The sequence below is a fragment of the Sceloporus occidentalis genome, unplaced genomic scaffold, assembly GCF_023333645.1.
Source record: "Sceloporus occidentalis isolate IW3139 unplaced genomic scaffold, rSceOcc1.0.p SCAF_5, whole genome shotgun sequence".
Lineage (NCBI taxonomy): Eukaryota > Metazoa > Chordata > Lepidosauria > Squamata > Phrynosomatidae > Sceloporus > Sceloporus occidentalis.
This window is the reverse complement of record NW_028316985.1, coordinates 66,111,565-66,127,879: the sequence shown is the minus strand read 5'-3', so window position 1 is coordinate 66,127,879 and position 16,315 is coordinate 66,111,565. Positions and strand designations below refer to the sequence as shown.

Here is a 16,315-nt window from a genome sequence, read left to right as displayed (position 1 = left end):
CAATTCTATGGTCAAAGTCTGGCAGATGTTGACCACAGAGTTGCACTAGAAGACCTAGAGATTCCTAGAGGTGTTCTCTCAGGTAAAAAGGTGTTTTAATATTTGCGGTTTACGCACATTCACAGGGCTGCCCCTAACCCCAGCCAATGTGGAGGGATGAGTGTCCCCGTCAAATGTGGGAAAATCGTGAATACCCCCCCCCCCCCATGGCAGCCATTTCCAGGGTGGAAGGGGCAGGGGAACAGGAGTGCTCCTTTGCTCCATTCCGCCTACCTTGGAAATGCCAGGAGAAAGGCTTTCCAGGGTAGGAGAGGAGGAGGAACGGAGCACTCCTTTGCTTCACTCCTCTCACCCTGGAAAGCATCCCTCAAGCCTTTCCAGGGTGGCAGGAATTCAGGAGAAAGGAGCATTCCCTTCCTCCGGGCCTGCCACTCTGAAAAGGGTTGGGAGAAATGTCCCTGAAGTCTTTCCAGAGCGGCAGGGACTCTGGGGAAGGGAGCACTCCTTTCCTCTGGGCCCTCCCACCCTGGAAAGGCTTCGGAGACACTTCTCCCAAGCCTTTCCCGAGTGAGAGGGGATTCGGGTTTACATTCAAGAATAACCAAAACTGCGATTGTGGAGGAATGATTGTACACTGATAGAGTTCAGAAACAGCTACACAAGATGAAACAGGGATTTGTTCAGCACTCTCTCCAGTCTACACAATACATGAAAAAACATTTGAAATACAATGACAAATATCTAAAACACTGAAGACATTGTGGTTTAAAGTGACACTGTGGTTTCTCATCTAAATTTGGTGGCAAATTGGCAAATGCACAGTAGTTAACTGGAAAATGGAACTAAACACACTAGAGTCAATGGAATAAGTTCCTTTTCATTTAATTGTACAGTGTGTGGCTTCATGTTGCCTGTGAACTTATGGTGACCCCATCCTTAGGCAAGGAATACTCAGAGGTAGTTTTGCTAGTTCCTCCTTGGAAATACAGCCTACAGCACCTGGTGTTCGTTGGCAGACTCCCAGAGCTTTAATATCAGCACTGAATATCATATTAATGAAATTTAATTTAAGCATATTTAAGGATGTTAAGGATGTTAACAGAATGGTGAGAATTTTTAATGAATTTAATAATGAAGAATTAACTTCTAATTTATTTCAGTAAATTTTAAATATATACTAAACATCCATAATATATTTTTAATGGATTTAAACTAAAAAGAAATAACAACAAGAAGTACAGTCCCCGTGTCCATTGTTATCCAAGAGTCTCACTATATCTCTCTGGCTGGATTCCTGCTTCTGAAACATTGAAGGACTTCATTATTTTTTATCCTGATGCTGTTAGCAATATGTATTCTAACTCCTTTTTTTTTTCAAATCACAAATTTTCTGCTTGCATTTTATTTGCACAGTTTTAACTGCCTTTAAATTCACCCTGTTTGAACAAGGCTCAGTTTCTGTAGACTGCGTTTTGTTAAGCATCAGGTCCCATTTGACTATGGAAGTTGAGTAGAGTCAGCCCTGGTTAGTATATAGGTGGGAGACTACCAATGGGTACCAGGTGATGTAGGCTAGATTTCAGAGAAAGGAATGGAGTCCTTGCATGAGAAAACTCTATAAAATTCAACATACCATAAGTTGACAGGTGCCTCAAAGGCACACGCACACATAAACATACATACACAAAGAACGTTCACATCTTTTCTTGTGCTTGACAAGTATCTTGCTACTCTGAAAGAACGATAAAATGCTACAAGATTTTTGCCCATTGAGCTTGAGAGAAAACAAAAGAGCTTTCTGTATCAGCGGTGACAGAAAAAAGTTTTTATGCAAAATGCTAATTTTTGCATAAATGTTGTATTTGTTGTGAAATGAATGGTTTCTTCACAAAAACATATTTTACATAGTTCATGTAAAACACTTGGGTTATACACAGAAAAGTTTTGAAATGTACAAACTAATTGGCAAATGTGCAAAAATGTTCATAATCTCGCCGTATGTTTTTTGTTCTCACACATGAGAATGAAATACGGGAAGATTTCCATCCCTACCCATCAGTTAGCCATAGTAATGTTCTTTCGGACATCACACCACCTTTTTGAATGTTAAGCATTCTAGCTGACTTGCCCTTAATTTGTAGCCCGCCCTCCACATCATGGAAGACAGGACTATTTAAACTAGTTCTTTCAGCTTCCTTTTAAACCATTCCTTCACTTTAGAAAAGATTCCTCTTTTGAAGTCAAATTGTAACTTGTTGGAGTTGCTTGGTGCTTTTCTACCTATATATAATTTGAACTTTGACAGCATTGTGGTCTCTGTTACCAGTCTGTCTAACCACATTTATGTCTTGCATTGTTGTGGGCAGACACTCTTAGTCCTCACAAGGCAGAGGAAACCAACTGCTTGGCTATCTTTTTAGGTTCAGGACCAGCAATCTGATCCCATCCTGGTTCAAATAGAGTCTGTCCCTTTTTTTACAAACCTAGCTTTCCCCAAAATATTTTTCTGTGGTGAATAAATCTAAAGATACAGTGCATCCTTTTCTCATCTATGCATTGGGTCTCTTCATCTTTACCTCCTTAACTAGCTTTATGTGTGGAACGCTGGTAGCATTTGAGAGAAAGCTACCATGGAGATTTGGGCTTTCAGCCTAAAAACCTAAATAATGACTTTAACAAACTAAATTTGGCTTCAAGTTCTTCATGTCACAGTGCCTAACATGAATCACAGCAATTGTCTCCATCCCAATAGTATCCAACAGACATTTCCAGATGATATAGCTTTCACATGAGGCAGGCAATCTACCATATGGTCTACATGCCTGTCACATATCCAACCATCTATGTTTCTAGTGACTAACTTACCAACTACCACAAGCCTCCGCTTACCAAAGCTGCCTTCAAGATACAAGAGGATAACTGTTCATCTACCAAGGAATTAATCTCTCTTCCCTGGAGAAAGCTCTTCCTTTCTCATTGTCTGTGACTTCAGGAGCTGTCCGTATTATATAATTTATGACAGAACGTGACTTTAAGAGTATGGCATGTTGATGTGTTTGTCAGCTCATTGTGTGGAAATACAAGTGTACTGAAACAAAATAAGAACATCTGCTGGAATGTTAAGTGTCTTTCTAATTAAATTCAGCAGTTGAATGAATCAATTCATTAGCAACAGGCCTGGTTTATTATCTCATTAATACAGCTGGGTAATATAAGGAGATTAGTTGAAGAATTTGACAACAATCCCCAAATGAGAAGGAATGCAGCAGCAACAATAACAACAACAAGCCCAACAACAGAACAGTGCAGCCAAGAAAACATGTCAGAACAGTAAGAGGGATTTTTCCCCGATAAAATAAAAATCCTGACGTGGCACAGGTTAAGTCCTACAGTTAATTAAGTTCAGAAAATCAGGATCCAGTAGTTAAAACTCAACAAACCTTTATTCAGTAACTATAGGTCCACACCAGAAATGTTCATTGTCAGAACTTAATAACAAGAATTAACATTGTCTAAGCACACATAATTTCAAACTATTGGTGGGCTATTTGATTAAACAGTCAAAACAAATTTGGCCCTCTTTTTCCCTATCACCCCTCCCCTTTTGCCCTTTCTTTCAGTTCTTTCCCAGCCGAATGATCTTGTATGTTTTGGTCTATTCCCGACTCCTGTCTCGTTATCGTACCATGTGTACATTCCCTTACATTATGTCACACAGCATATCCCACCACTGTACTTTAGGTCTCTAAATTCATGACTTAGTGGTTTAAATGTTGGACTAAGAATCTGGAGACCAGGAGCTTGAAACACATGGGCCAAATGATGCAGATTCTGGCTGCATTTGGGGCGTAGTGTTCAGATGATGCACGCCCTGAACATGGCCTGAAGCTGCGTCAACCAAGAAGAACAGGGCCAAAAAGGAGGGATTGGATCTGCTACTTCCAGTGACCTGTTTCAGAACCATGGTGGCATGCCAGATTGGGGATGGGAGCGTGTGGATGCTGCGGGCCCAGCGTGATCGGCACTGGCGCAGCCATGCACTGTTCTTTTGGGCAAAGGATTCAATTCCCAGCTTGGCCATGAAACCCACTGGGTTACTTTGGGCAAGTCACATACTCTCAAGTCTCAGAAGATGGCAATGGAAAACCCCATGATAGGTTCACCTTAGGGCCACTATATGTTGGAAACAATGTGAAGGCACACAACAAAGACAAAGATGCAAAAGCAGGACCTGACAGCACATTTATATGATATGTACAACACACACCAACGAAACTGAAAATAAATGGAAAAGACCCATAGCATTTAATTTGTGATGATGTTTCTTAAAGTACTGTGTATTTGATGTAAATGAAGACAATCCAAACTACATTTGAAAAGGGGAAAGAATGGCTCTTGCATATCTGGAACATAACCTACCAAGCCCATAGCTCTCACAAAACAAAATTAGAAAAGACCAGTCTTGGTCTATTGTTGTACAAAGCTTCTAAACCAGTTCCTGTACACACACACACACACACACACCACTCGCAATATAGTGGTCAGACAGGACAGATTGTTAGAAATTAATAGGTGGATCTATCTATCTGAATTATAAATAAAAAGCTCTCGGTAGTGCCGTCAATGTATTTGGGGAAAGTTTGGAATGCGACTACACTACAGAATTCCATGTGTCTGCCCAACGGACTTGTGGGTCAGACACACTTTCTGCTCAGTATTAGCAGTGCCTGAACAGTGAGCTTGGTTAGGTAGTGTGTGTGTGTAGGACAGACTTTCACTCCAGAACACACCAAATGATCTCAATATACCTAACATTGCTGGGGGAGTGGGGAGAGGAGAAAGCCTTTCTTAAGCTGTGGTGATCCCACTACCAAGAGAGTTGTTTCCTTGGTTCTAGCAACAGAAGGGTAAAAATGCAAACTTGGTAGGGATTTCTGGAGAAAAAAATAGGCTTCCCCCCAAAAGATACACCAAGTTATTTCTAGATCTCTGTATATATGGAGGGAAAGTTTGAAGCTTCCCCATCTTTGCATGCTTTGATATGGATAAGTGGGAGGATACGTAAGCACATATTTGTTGTTATGTGCCTTCAAGTTGTTTTGGCTTATAGTGGTCCTATCATGGGGTTATCTTGGCAAGATTTGTTCAGAGGGAGTTTGCCTTCAGAGTAAGTCAGAGTTTGACCAACACAAAGTCACCCACTAGATTTCTGTAGCAGAGCAGGGATTTGAACCTGGTGTTCTTGAGTGTTAGTCCAATGGTCAAACCACTACACTACACACTCTCTCTGTAAGTACACATACATGTGCAACTCCCATATATTCAGCATATACTTCATCCAACTCTCAAAATAAGAAAGAATGCCTAGGGCTGCTGTACTGATATAAATGTATATACAGTACAATGGGCATTATGTTCACTTCTTGTATTATGTTCACTTCCATGTGGTATATACTGATAATTATAGACCTATACTCCATAGAAGTAGACAGCCAATACTGGTTGGAATCCCACTGAGTAAAGGATCTACCCAATGAGAGGCAATCCATTGAATCAATGGAGTTTGCATGTGCTTACTGGACAGTCAATAATTCATTCAGTGGTTCTTACTCTAGTTAGAACTACCAATAGGACTGAGATAATAATGTCCAATGTGCAGAGATAAATGATATATGATCCTGATGTCCCCTTATCCATCCACCTGTCTAAAAACCTGGCCAAATAGTATTTCTAACCATGACTGGGATAGTAGTAGATTTCTTTGGCATCTAGGCAGTGGGCACGTGCTGCAACTAGAGTTCACATTACTGCTACATACATTCACACTATTTTTCATAGGATTTCATGAATTTAGATGTCCTAGGTATGAAAAACACTTTTATGTCAAAGTCGATGACAGAGCTGTTCAAAAGCAGTTTTACGTAGTACAGTATAAGAGCAGCAACGGGTTTTCTGCCTTAAGAGTGCAGAATGTGGTTTCACAGTTAAAGGAATTGAACCTGCAAACACTGTAAAATACTTTATATTCTTCCAAGATACTAAATTACTATTTTGTTCAAGTTCATAGGAACCATTTGCCTATTATTTTACTTGTTAACATGCTATTAATGCTACCTGGGAATGAGTAAATGTAGTGCAGTAATGTGGCAAATCATCCATGTGTTCAGAGACAGCACATCCCACAGATCAATCAGCCTCAGTATTCTGCAGTGGTCTACTGAATGCAAATTTAATACTTCAAAAGATTACTTTATCCTACAGCTAAACTGGGTCAATTTTACAAGCGCTACATATTGATCTTCTTGAGTATCCACTGCTATCAATGCAAGACTTCATGGCATAAAGACATAATTGGGGAGGGTGAAGAAGAGCAGCAAGTTACCAGATCATGACATTTTAAGAGTTTGCTCCAAGCTGGAACCTAAGACTGAAAGAAATGCAACTGTATTTAACAGCATTGTTCAGTAAAGAGGCTTTAGATGCTGCAGCTTCATTAGCATTAGCAAGTGTTGCTATGGGTACCAGAGTGGAGGCGGTGGAATATAAGTGAATGGAAGAAATAGCAAACAGATGAACAAAAATCTTAACAGTTGGAAGGAAACAGCCCAAATTAGGACAGGCTTAAAACAAGATATTTTTCCTTAGCCTCCTGATGAGGCCATGTCACTGCACAGGCCCTTTAGAAAGGAACAATGCAGTAGTTTAGCCTTTTGTATAAAATGAAGTAGGTACATTAGTACATACAGTGCATGTAAAATCCTTGGAAACTATCACACGTATGTGACTTCTGCTGAAACCATTCCACTAGTCTTTAAAAGCAACATGGATGGATTTTACAAAGCTTTGCAAATCATGGCATATAGAGCATTATATGAACACTATAATGGTGGCTTTTATTGAACAGAGTGAATGGTTTCTTTAGCATGCTTGCCCTTTTTTCTGCCTGAAACAGAAAAGCAAATGGTAAAAATATAGAAGGTTTTAAGCTGTTTTTTTAATGTCATCTTATCTTTTCATTAGTATCTTCTATTACTGGGCTTGTTCCATTACATGGACTGCAAATAAAAAGTTATGTTTTAGTTTGTCACAATGCAATGGTTTGAGGCAGAAGATACAGAAATACATTCACGGATGTCAAATAATAAGAAAGTGCATGAAATTACTGAAGTCTGCTAGACTGAACTAGTTTGTCTGCAGACAAGTCTTTCCCTCAACTTGGCTCCCCATATATAAAAAGTAGAAAGTTAAAAGACTGTAACATATTATTACTGACAATTATTAAAACTAAGGTACAGCACCCCATTCCAAAGATATTTCTTTTTTTATCTGAAAGTAATAAATTAAGAAATGTGGAATGAAGTGTGTTTGATAAAGTCTACCAAACATGCAGTCATACACATTCTATCACACTTTCATTCTTCCTCTAAGAATGTTGTGAAACGAAGATGTGGATAATCCATTAGTTAAAATGACAAGAAATACTCTATACACAGGGAAGGAAAACATACAGCCCTCTGAATATTATCCCAATATTCCTTACAAGTTATGCCAGCTAAGGCTGCTTGGACTTGCAGTCCAACATTTAGAAAAACATGTGATTTCTTCCTCTTCTATAACAAAATGCTTCTTCACAGAGAGATATGACTTGTTTCTTGGATTTTATGCTGACAGAACCAAACATTTAACTACTCTACATTCTACATTTATTTGGACACTGATAAAGATGTAACTGAACCACAAGTTCAAGAAAAAATATGCAGTTCCAAGTTTTTATCATATTCAAAACTATTTTTCCCCTGGTAAATTGCCAGCACTTGAACAAAAGCTCCTCACAACTTTTTAAGTATTCTTTTTTAGTTCTGCAAGTTCCCAAAGTTATTAGCATTTCACATTTCTTCCTTTCGTGTCATAAAACCATGGAACCAAATATGGAAGGCAAATATATCTATGCTCAGTATGATCAACAGCAAAAACCTACGATTGAGACCAGCTAACCTTGAAAACATATTATAGCTATATAAAAATTAGTCATCTACTTTTCGGTTGTAACAGTCTCAGAGGAAAAAACAAGGTTTAAATGATTTCTTCAAAGACTCCTGATATAAAAGTGAAACTAATACTGTAAATTCTATTAAACGTACAGTCATATAAATTATATCACGGTCACCAATACTACAATAAGGGTGGCCTAAATAAAAAACCAACCCAGCATACTCAGTGGTTGGCATTTAGATAAAATCTAAACTGCATGACTGAATAGGACAAACTCAGATTCTGGCAAGTGGGATAGAGTTCAATAATGTGTGGTTACTAATGGAAGACCTGTACTGACAGATAAACTAATTTTGTATTGAATCACTGAGATCTGCCACAAGAAACTGCATTATTACTAGACTGCAGTACTGTATTAGGAAGCTCTTATATGAGCCATAGAGTTCCCTTCCCCAAAATGAAGGCCACATGTAAGAAGTAATGACTATACAGTGGGCTCTTCTTATCCATGGGCTTGCCATTTGCGGATTTGAGCTTCCACGGATGGCAAACCCTGTTGTTTTAAATGGCTGTGTGTGCATGTGTGCGTGGCCATAGGAAAGAACGAGACTTGAAGTCCCACACTTTTTGTTATCCATGGTGTGTGTGTGTGTCCAGAAAAAGAGACAACTGTACTAGAAGATTCTGCATTTATCCCAAAGCATCTATTTATCCTGCATTTATTCCAAAGCATCTATTGCAAGCACCAAACTTTTTATGTAACAATAGGTTTTAGGCCCAACAATGGTAGGCTCAATGACTCAAAGGAATGCATGTATGTGTTGGTTTACCAGGTCACCACTGATTTACAGGTTGGACCATAGTCTAAAAAAGTAACTTTTAAAATCAAAACTGCTTGGATAATCGTACTCCTAAATCAAGGGTGCTCTTAAGTAGAGAGGAAAAGGCATACAGGCATGGTAACAACAGAGACGCTAGACTATTACAAGTCTGTGCAAGTTTCAGATATATTCATTTTGGACTGTCATATTATGTGTGGCTTTCTAATGTATTGTTTATGAAAGTTGGGAAAAGAATCAAGGCATCTGAAATGTGGTGCTGGAAGACAGGATACCAGGGACTGGAATTTGACTCTATGGATACCAGTGACTGCTAAAAACACAAACAAGTAAGTCTTGCAGCAAATCAAGCCAAAATAACTACATTAAGGCTATCACACTTTGTACACATCATGAGAAAATGCTGGGAAAAGTGGAAGGCACTAGGAAAGAAGATAGGTTGACTCAAGCAAGTAAGCCACAACCCTGAAAGACCTGAGAAGGGTTGTTGATGACAGGGGCTCTTGGAAGCCCCCCAATCAAGAAGGAAGACCTCCAAATGTAGGTCAGGCATACTTAATTAAGTAATCAAGTATGCCAAAAACCAAATGCATGGAATGTATGCATTATATTACTCAGTCTTGGTTAGTACTTGAATGGGACACCAACAAATTCCAGGTGCTGTAGGTTATATGTCAGAGGGAGGAACTGGAAAAATATATCTGAATATTCCTTGCCTATGAAAACCCTATGAAAAGGTTTCCAAAAGCTGACAAACAACTTGAAGCACATGCACACAGTACTCATCTTCTGATATGTTTATTCTGGAAATTTTTATTGGTCTGATGCCAATTCCTTCTCTGCAAGAGTCTTAAATTACAGTATCTACAATACAAAGGAGGACCAGCTTTGCTTCTCAAAGCAAATGTTAAAACACTGACTGAAGATGGTGTGTAGCCTTTCTGCGTGAATGATGCAGCTCTCACTTAAAGCAGCATAGATCTTGCTGAATTCTGTGTCAGTGAGGCTTTGAATGCAGCCAGATATTTTACTGGCATGCTATTTATGCTTCATTCCAATCTTGAGTATCTTTGTTTTTCAGTAGCAATTCTAGCAACTTGGCCCCTTATTTCAAATGAGCACAAGAGTAATTTCTACTTCATTAGGAAACAAGACGGGTAGTGGCTTCAAGTCTGGCACCTTGCTCTCAATTCAGCTCTTTTGGCACCTTCTGGAAAATTTAAGAAATACAAAAGATTCCTCTCTCATTCCCCAACAACAACAACAAATTACCATGACATGCCACTAGCTGTTTCAGAACTAGCAAGACAATAATCTCTTCAGAAAAAGTTAAAACACCTAATAATTTTTAAAAGACGAAAGATGAGACATCACAAAGTGGCAATGTGTCACTATATACACCTGCTCATAAGTCCTACTGTATTCAGTGAGACTTACTTCTGAATGGGCATGCATTAAGATTAGTGCTTCTTAAGCTACTTGATGTATGAGATTGGCAATTTTACTTCAGTGAGCCAGGTACTGGTATCATATTTGTGCTAATTGGCTAAAACTGCTTCCTTCTTTCGTGGGACTAGCAACTGGTGGCTTATGGACTCGTCCCAATCCACAGACAACTGCTTTGAGTAGCACTGCATAGGATTATGCGGTTTGACCTGTTTTTAATAGCTTGTCAAGAATTAATAGACCAATACAAGCATACCTCAGCTGACTAAGGCCTGTTACAGACAGCCAAAATAAAGCTGCTTCGAGTCACAGTGGAGCTATGCTGTTTCAATGATGCATGCGTCCTAAGAGTCCAGAAGTCGCACCAAAGCCACGCTCCAGCCCTAAGGACTGGAGCGTGGCTTTGGTGCGGCTTCTGGACTCTTAGGACGCATGCATCATTGAAACAGCATAGCTCCACTGTGACTCGAAGCAGCTTTATTTTGGCTGTCTGTAACAGGCCTAAGTCTCTGACAAAAGAGATCCTTTTTACAACGTCCTTCTATCTCCCGCTAGTCTCCAACCTTTTCTCCTTTTCCTCTATATGATTAGAAGTCTTTTAGCAGTATTAACAACTGAAATGGGAAGGAATGGGACACTCCTCAGCCAATCCTACTGTAATGTCCATGCCTCCAACATGCAAGGTGAAGAGCAGGTGCCTCCAGATTCCTTTGGATGAACAGCAAAACAGAGGCTGCATCTGCACTGCAGAAATGGTTTGATACCACTTTAACTGCCATGGCACAATGCTAGAGAATTCTGGGAAGTGTAGTTTGTTGTGGCACCACTGTCCCATGGCTGTTAAAGTGGTGTCAAACCAGATTATTTCTGCTGTGCAAATGCAGCCAGGGACGAAAGGGGATAGTAGGTAAGCCTGCCTCAGCAGCACCCACAAGCATGATTTATAAAGCATAAACATCTGGTGACCAAAATGTAAACCCTAAGAAAAGAGGAGGTTGATGAAATAAAATTTTGTTTGTTGTTGTTGTTGTGTGCCCTCAAATAGTTTCCAACTCAAGGTGACCCTATCATGGTGTTTTCTTGGCCAATTTCTTCAGAGGGGGTTTGCCATTGCCATCCTCTGAGGCTGAGAGAATGTGACTTACCCATGGTCATCCAGTGGTTTTCTATGGCTGAGCTGGGATATGGACCCAGGTCCCCAGAGTCACAGTTCAGTGCTCAAACCACCACATTACACTGGCTCTCATGAAAGAAAATACTCCACAATATATATATATATATATATATATATATAGAGAGAGAGAGAGAGAGAGAGAGAGAGAGAGAGGGAGGAAGGTGCTTTGAAGTGATTTATCAAAGGTTCACATTGTATTTGCCTAACCTGCTTGTTTCATTTCAGACATGCGTCTTGATAATTTTGGATTTAAAAAGTTTGGTGGAATGTGTTGAAATTGCTTCCTTTGTGTGGTGTAGGAATCTATCCCTATCCTTTCCATGTTATTTCTGTCTGTGGTACCAAACAAATCTGTTAAAGAAGTAATGTCCAAGAACGCATCTACTTCGTTAACTCAACTGTAATGTGTTCCCTACAATGGGTGTCCCGTACACACAGTGCCATCACCAAAGTGTCCCTAATTCATGCCCCAAAGAATCTAATTTCTCAAACCATAAAGGCTATCTGAAATGATAAGCAGGTGTAGGTGGACATGATGTTTTTAGGGAATCAGGTATTCATGGGCCTTGTATAGGAAGCTTTTGGACCATGTGTCTTGAGGTTGCTAAGTAGTATGTATGCACATATCATTCCTACCCATTCTTCTAGGCCACTGCGTGAGAAAAGGTAAGGCAAGAGAAAAGGTACCTTTTAATGCATACATGGCGTCTTGTGGGCCAGAGACAATCAATATGAAACTAACGTTGGGATGTTTGGAACATCTGCATGCAATTTGTTTCATGTATAAAGTGGGCCTTCCTCCCAAACAATTTAGTTGACTTTCAAAGCTCCTGCTTTCAGTCATCCATAACATATAGTACAGTTATCGGATAATAACTTTAAAAGGTTTTACTTAGATTTATTCATATGATTTTAATTCCATGTAATTAAAATCTACTATTTTAAGATGTTCAATTTTGGTAGTGATAATAACTGGAGCATAGAATTTAATTAGTAAGGCTATTCCAGACATAATCACTTGTGCTTGTAATCATTACCCTTCTAACAGAGCTGCACTAGAGAATATTCTTAAAACATCTGCTAAGATTTTTAGGAAGGAAGTCTTGGTTTTGACTTGTAAATCAGTTTTGAAAATGCACAAATCTGGAAATATTCTACACTGAGTTATTATTTGCAACCAAGACCAGATGTTCTAAGGAGTCCTAATGGCAAAACCAAGAGGTTTCTGGAATTTTAGAGCTTTTCACTGAGTTCACTCAAGGACTTTGCAGAACTCATTTTACTTTTGATAATGTGTGAAGCGGAACAGCATGCTGGCACCTTTCCTTCCTGAATAATATTTACATTTTAAAGAAATTTAATATTTACAATTTATCGAAAACTTTCAAAGTGTACCGGGACATTGCTTCATTATCTTTATATTAACTGGTATTGTGGTGCATTGGAGGATACTGTGTTCTGTGCGTTCTTTGTGGATTTTTAAAATTTTTTAGTAATTCAATATATTAATCTTTCTTTTAAAAATCGACTGGTCCCAAAGGTTGTCACAAAAAAGCCATGTTTTTATTTAGTGCTGGAATTACATTAGTGTTGGTGCCAACCAAGACTCTAAGAGGAGGACATTCCACCACTGGGGGTCCAAAACACACTGCAGAAATAATCCAGTTTGAGACTGCGTTAACTGCCCTGGCTCTGTGCTAGGGAATCATGAGAACTGTGGTTTTGTGAGACATTTAGCCTTCTCTGTCAGAGAGCTCTGGTGCCACAATAAGCTACAATTCCCAGGATTCCCTAGCCCTGAGCCAGGGCAGTTAAAGCTCTCTCAAACTGGATTGTTTCGGCAGTGTGTTTTGGACCAGGTGTGCCACAGCAGACAAGGCTTTCTCCTATGTGTATTAATCCCCTGCTAGGACACAAAGGAAGATTCTTCCGATAAAAATAAATTCCCCACCGGTGCATCTACACTGTATGAATAATGTACTTGACACCACTTTAACTGCCATGGCTCCATCCTGCAGAATCCTGGGATTTATAGCTTTGTGAGGCACCAGTACATTTTGGCAGAAAAGGCTAAAGACCTTGAAAATGACAAATCCCACAATTTCATAGGATGAAATTTAAAGTAGCATGAAAATGCATTATTGCTACAGGGTAGATGATCCCCAGCAGATATATATAGGGAGGGCCACTCCAAGTATCAAAATGCCAAGCCATTTATGACCTTAAACATTATCACCGGAAGCTTGATTTTGAATCCCAAACACATGCCAATAAAATATAAAACCAATGCTACATGATTTCTGTGTAGCATTCTGAACATACATCTAGCTGCTGCATTTTGCAGTAAGTGAAGCTTTCATGTCATCTTCAAGACATGCTCCACTTAGAGTACATTGGTTGTTTTATTACATATTAATCTGACACTCAGCAGAAACTCTAGCAGACCAGAAGCCAGGCTAATAGGAGAGCTTGGGTCTTTAGAGGATCAAAACAAGGGACAGGTTTCAAACGTCTACCCTGCCTTTCCCTTACCTGACATGTTCAACACTTTTGCATCTGCATTCAACTCACTGTACGTATCCCTGCAGATTTGTTTTTAAAGGCTGTGCAGTGGTTTTTAATAACCTTGTCCAGTTGGCTATGCTGGGGGTTGGACATGTTGAGGTTTGATAGCCCACACAAATATGGACTATAAACTCTCAGTATATTAAGCATCAAGCCATCAATGAACATGATTTCTTACACATCAGGAAAACCACCTATGAGGTACACTTCTCTTCCCTGATGAAAAAGAAGGAGAATAAACTTGCCTTGCTACTGAAAGACTCCACAAATAACAACGGGGTACCATGATTAAAGAAAGCAATATTATATATTTATCAAGCCATAACTTGAGTCAGGCAGAGGAGTCTGTTTTGTCAGGGGGCTTATTCTTCTGCCCTCCCCCCCAACCCACACACATGATATGTTTATGTGGTGATCTAGAGACCTTCTTTTGCCACCCACGCCTCAAAGAATACTTCAGGGACTGTAACACAGGTCAGGAAAATAACACACAAAGATCACACCTGTCTCCTTAACACAACTGTAGAAACTGTAGCAATGAATCTCAGACTCATAAAAAGAAGAATTCCACATGGACTCCTCCTGATGGTCGGTGCACAGAACTAGGCTCCTACATAGAAAGTTTCTGCCGCCGTGGCCAGACAGAAATAATCAATAAGAAGCACAATTTACAACAGAATCTTAGTCACAAGGAACAAAATGCCACACACAGTCTCAAGAACAACCCTAATATTGTCATCAAAGAGGCTGACAAAGGAGGAGTGGTAGTCATCATGGACAGATCTGCCTACATACAGGAGGTTGAAAGGCAATCATCCAACACCACATTTTACAAAATCCTATCTAACGACCCCACAGAGGAATACCGGAAAGAATTATAAAGGCTGCTCAGGGAATTTCCCATGGAGGCTCAAAACCAAATCCTTATTGACACACACCAGGAGCCCCAACCTGGCACATTCTACCTATCCCTCAAAATACATAAACAGGGCAACCCTGGATGACTTATCGTTTCCAGCATTGGAACATTTACTGTCGGTGCCTCCAAATATATGGACAATATCCTTAAACCATATGCCACCAACACTCCCAGCTAAGTGAAGGATACAACAAACTTCCTACAGAAGATACAGTATCCACAACCTTCCAGGAAACACCAGCTTAGCCACTATGGATGTGGAATCCCTGTACACCAACATCCCACACAAAGATGGACTACAAGCCATCAGGAACATCATTCCAGGTGGGAACCTGTCTGACCTAGCCACTCAGCTCTGCCAGTTTGTTTTCACACATATATACTTCACCTTTGATGACAACATATACCTTCAAGTTAATGGCACTGCCATGGGCACACGCGTGGCACCACAATATGCCAATATCTTCATGGCCGACCTAGAACAAGACTTCCTTAACACCTGCACCCAGAAACCACTCCTCTGCCTGAGGTACATTGATGATATCTTCATAATATGGACTCATGGAGAGGACTCACTCAAGACGTTCCACCAGAGTTTCAACAACTTCCACCCAACCATCAACTTCAGCCTGGGACTGTCTACTGAACAAGTTCACTTTCTGGACGCCACCACAGTACAGTTACACAATGGACAGATAAGCACAATACTATATTTCAAAGACACAGACTGCTACACATACTTTACATGCATCCAGCTTCTACCCTGAACACACCACTGGGTCCATGGTCTACAGTACCCATCACAATAAGTATGTGTAGCAGTCTGTGGCTTTGAAATATAGTGTTGTGCTTATCTGTCCATTTTGTAGCTGTGCTGTGGTGTCCATCTTCATTTTGTACTATAACAGATCAGTTCTGGGCACACGTCTTGCTTTGTTTATTTGTTTTTTCACTTATTGTGATGGGTACTGTAGGGTACTGAGCAGATGTGACTGAATCAGATGGCTTGACTGTAGACCATGGATCTAGTGGTGTGTTCAGGGTGGGAGAAATATGCGCGTGTGCATGTCTCTGTGTGTGTATTCTTCTCTAATACCCTGCCAGCTTTGCCAAGCACTTCCTTCCTGACATCATAGAAAACAAAAAGGAGGACCTGGGACAGAAGAATTGAAGAACTGACACACACACACACACACACACAAACTGTATATATATATATATATTCACACCCACACATATATGTATATGAACACACACACGCACATATCTAATAGCCTGCCAGCTTTGCCAAGCATTTGCTTCCTGAATGCACACAAAAGGGTGAAAAGGAAGACCTGGGACAGAAGCATTGAAGAACCGACAATATATATATATATATAT

The 16,315-nt window shown here is 39.9% G+C and overlaps 1 protein-coding gene across 2 annotated transcripts in view; it reads right to left on the bottom strand.

Moving 5' to 3' along the window:
* Positions 1 to 16,315, bottom strand: part of ZNF277 (zinc finger protein 277) — a 56,010-nt gene that overhangs the window by 39,024 nt on the left and 671 nt on the right. Inside the window, exon 1 of one of the 2 annotated variants that reach the window (XM_089524310.1) lies at positions 2,890 to 2,997. The exons of the other annotated variant lie outside the window; for it this stretch is intronic. The gene's annotated coding sequence lies outside the window, so the exon portion shown is untranslated. Of the gene's footprint in view, positions 1 to 2,889; positions 2,998 to 16,315 lie in introns of those variants that run through there. 2 annotated transcript variants of the gene reach the window in all.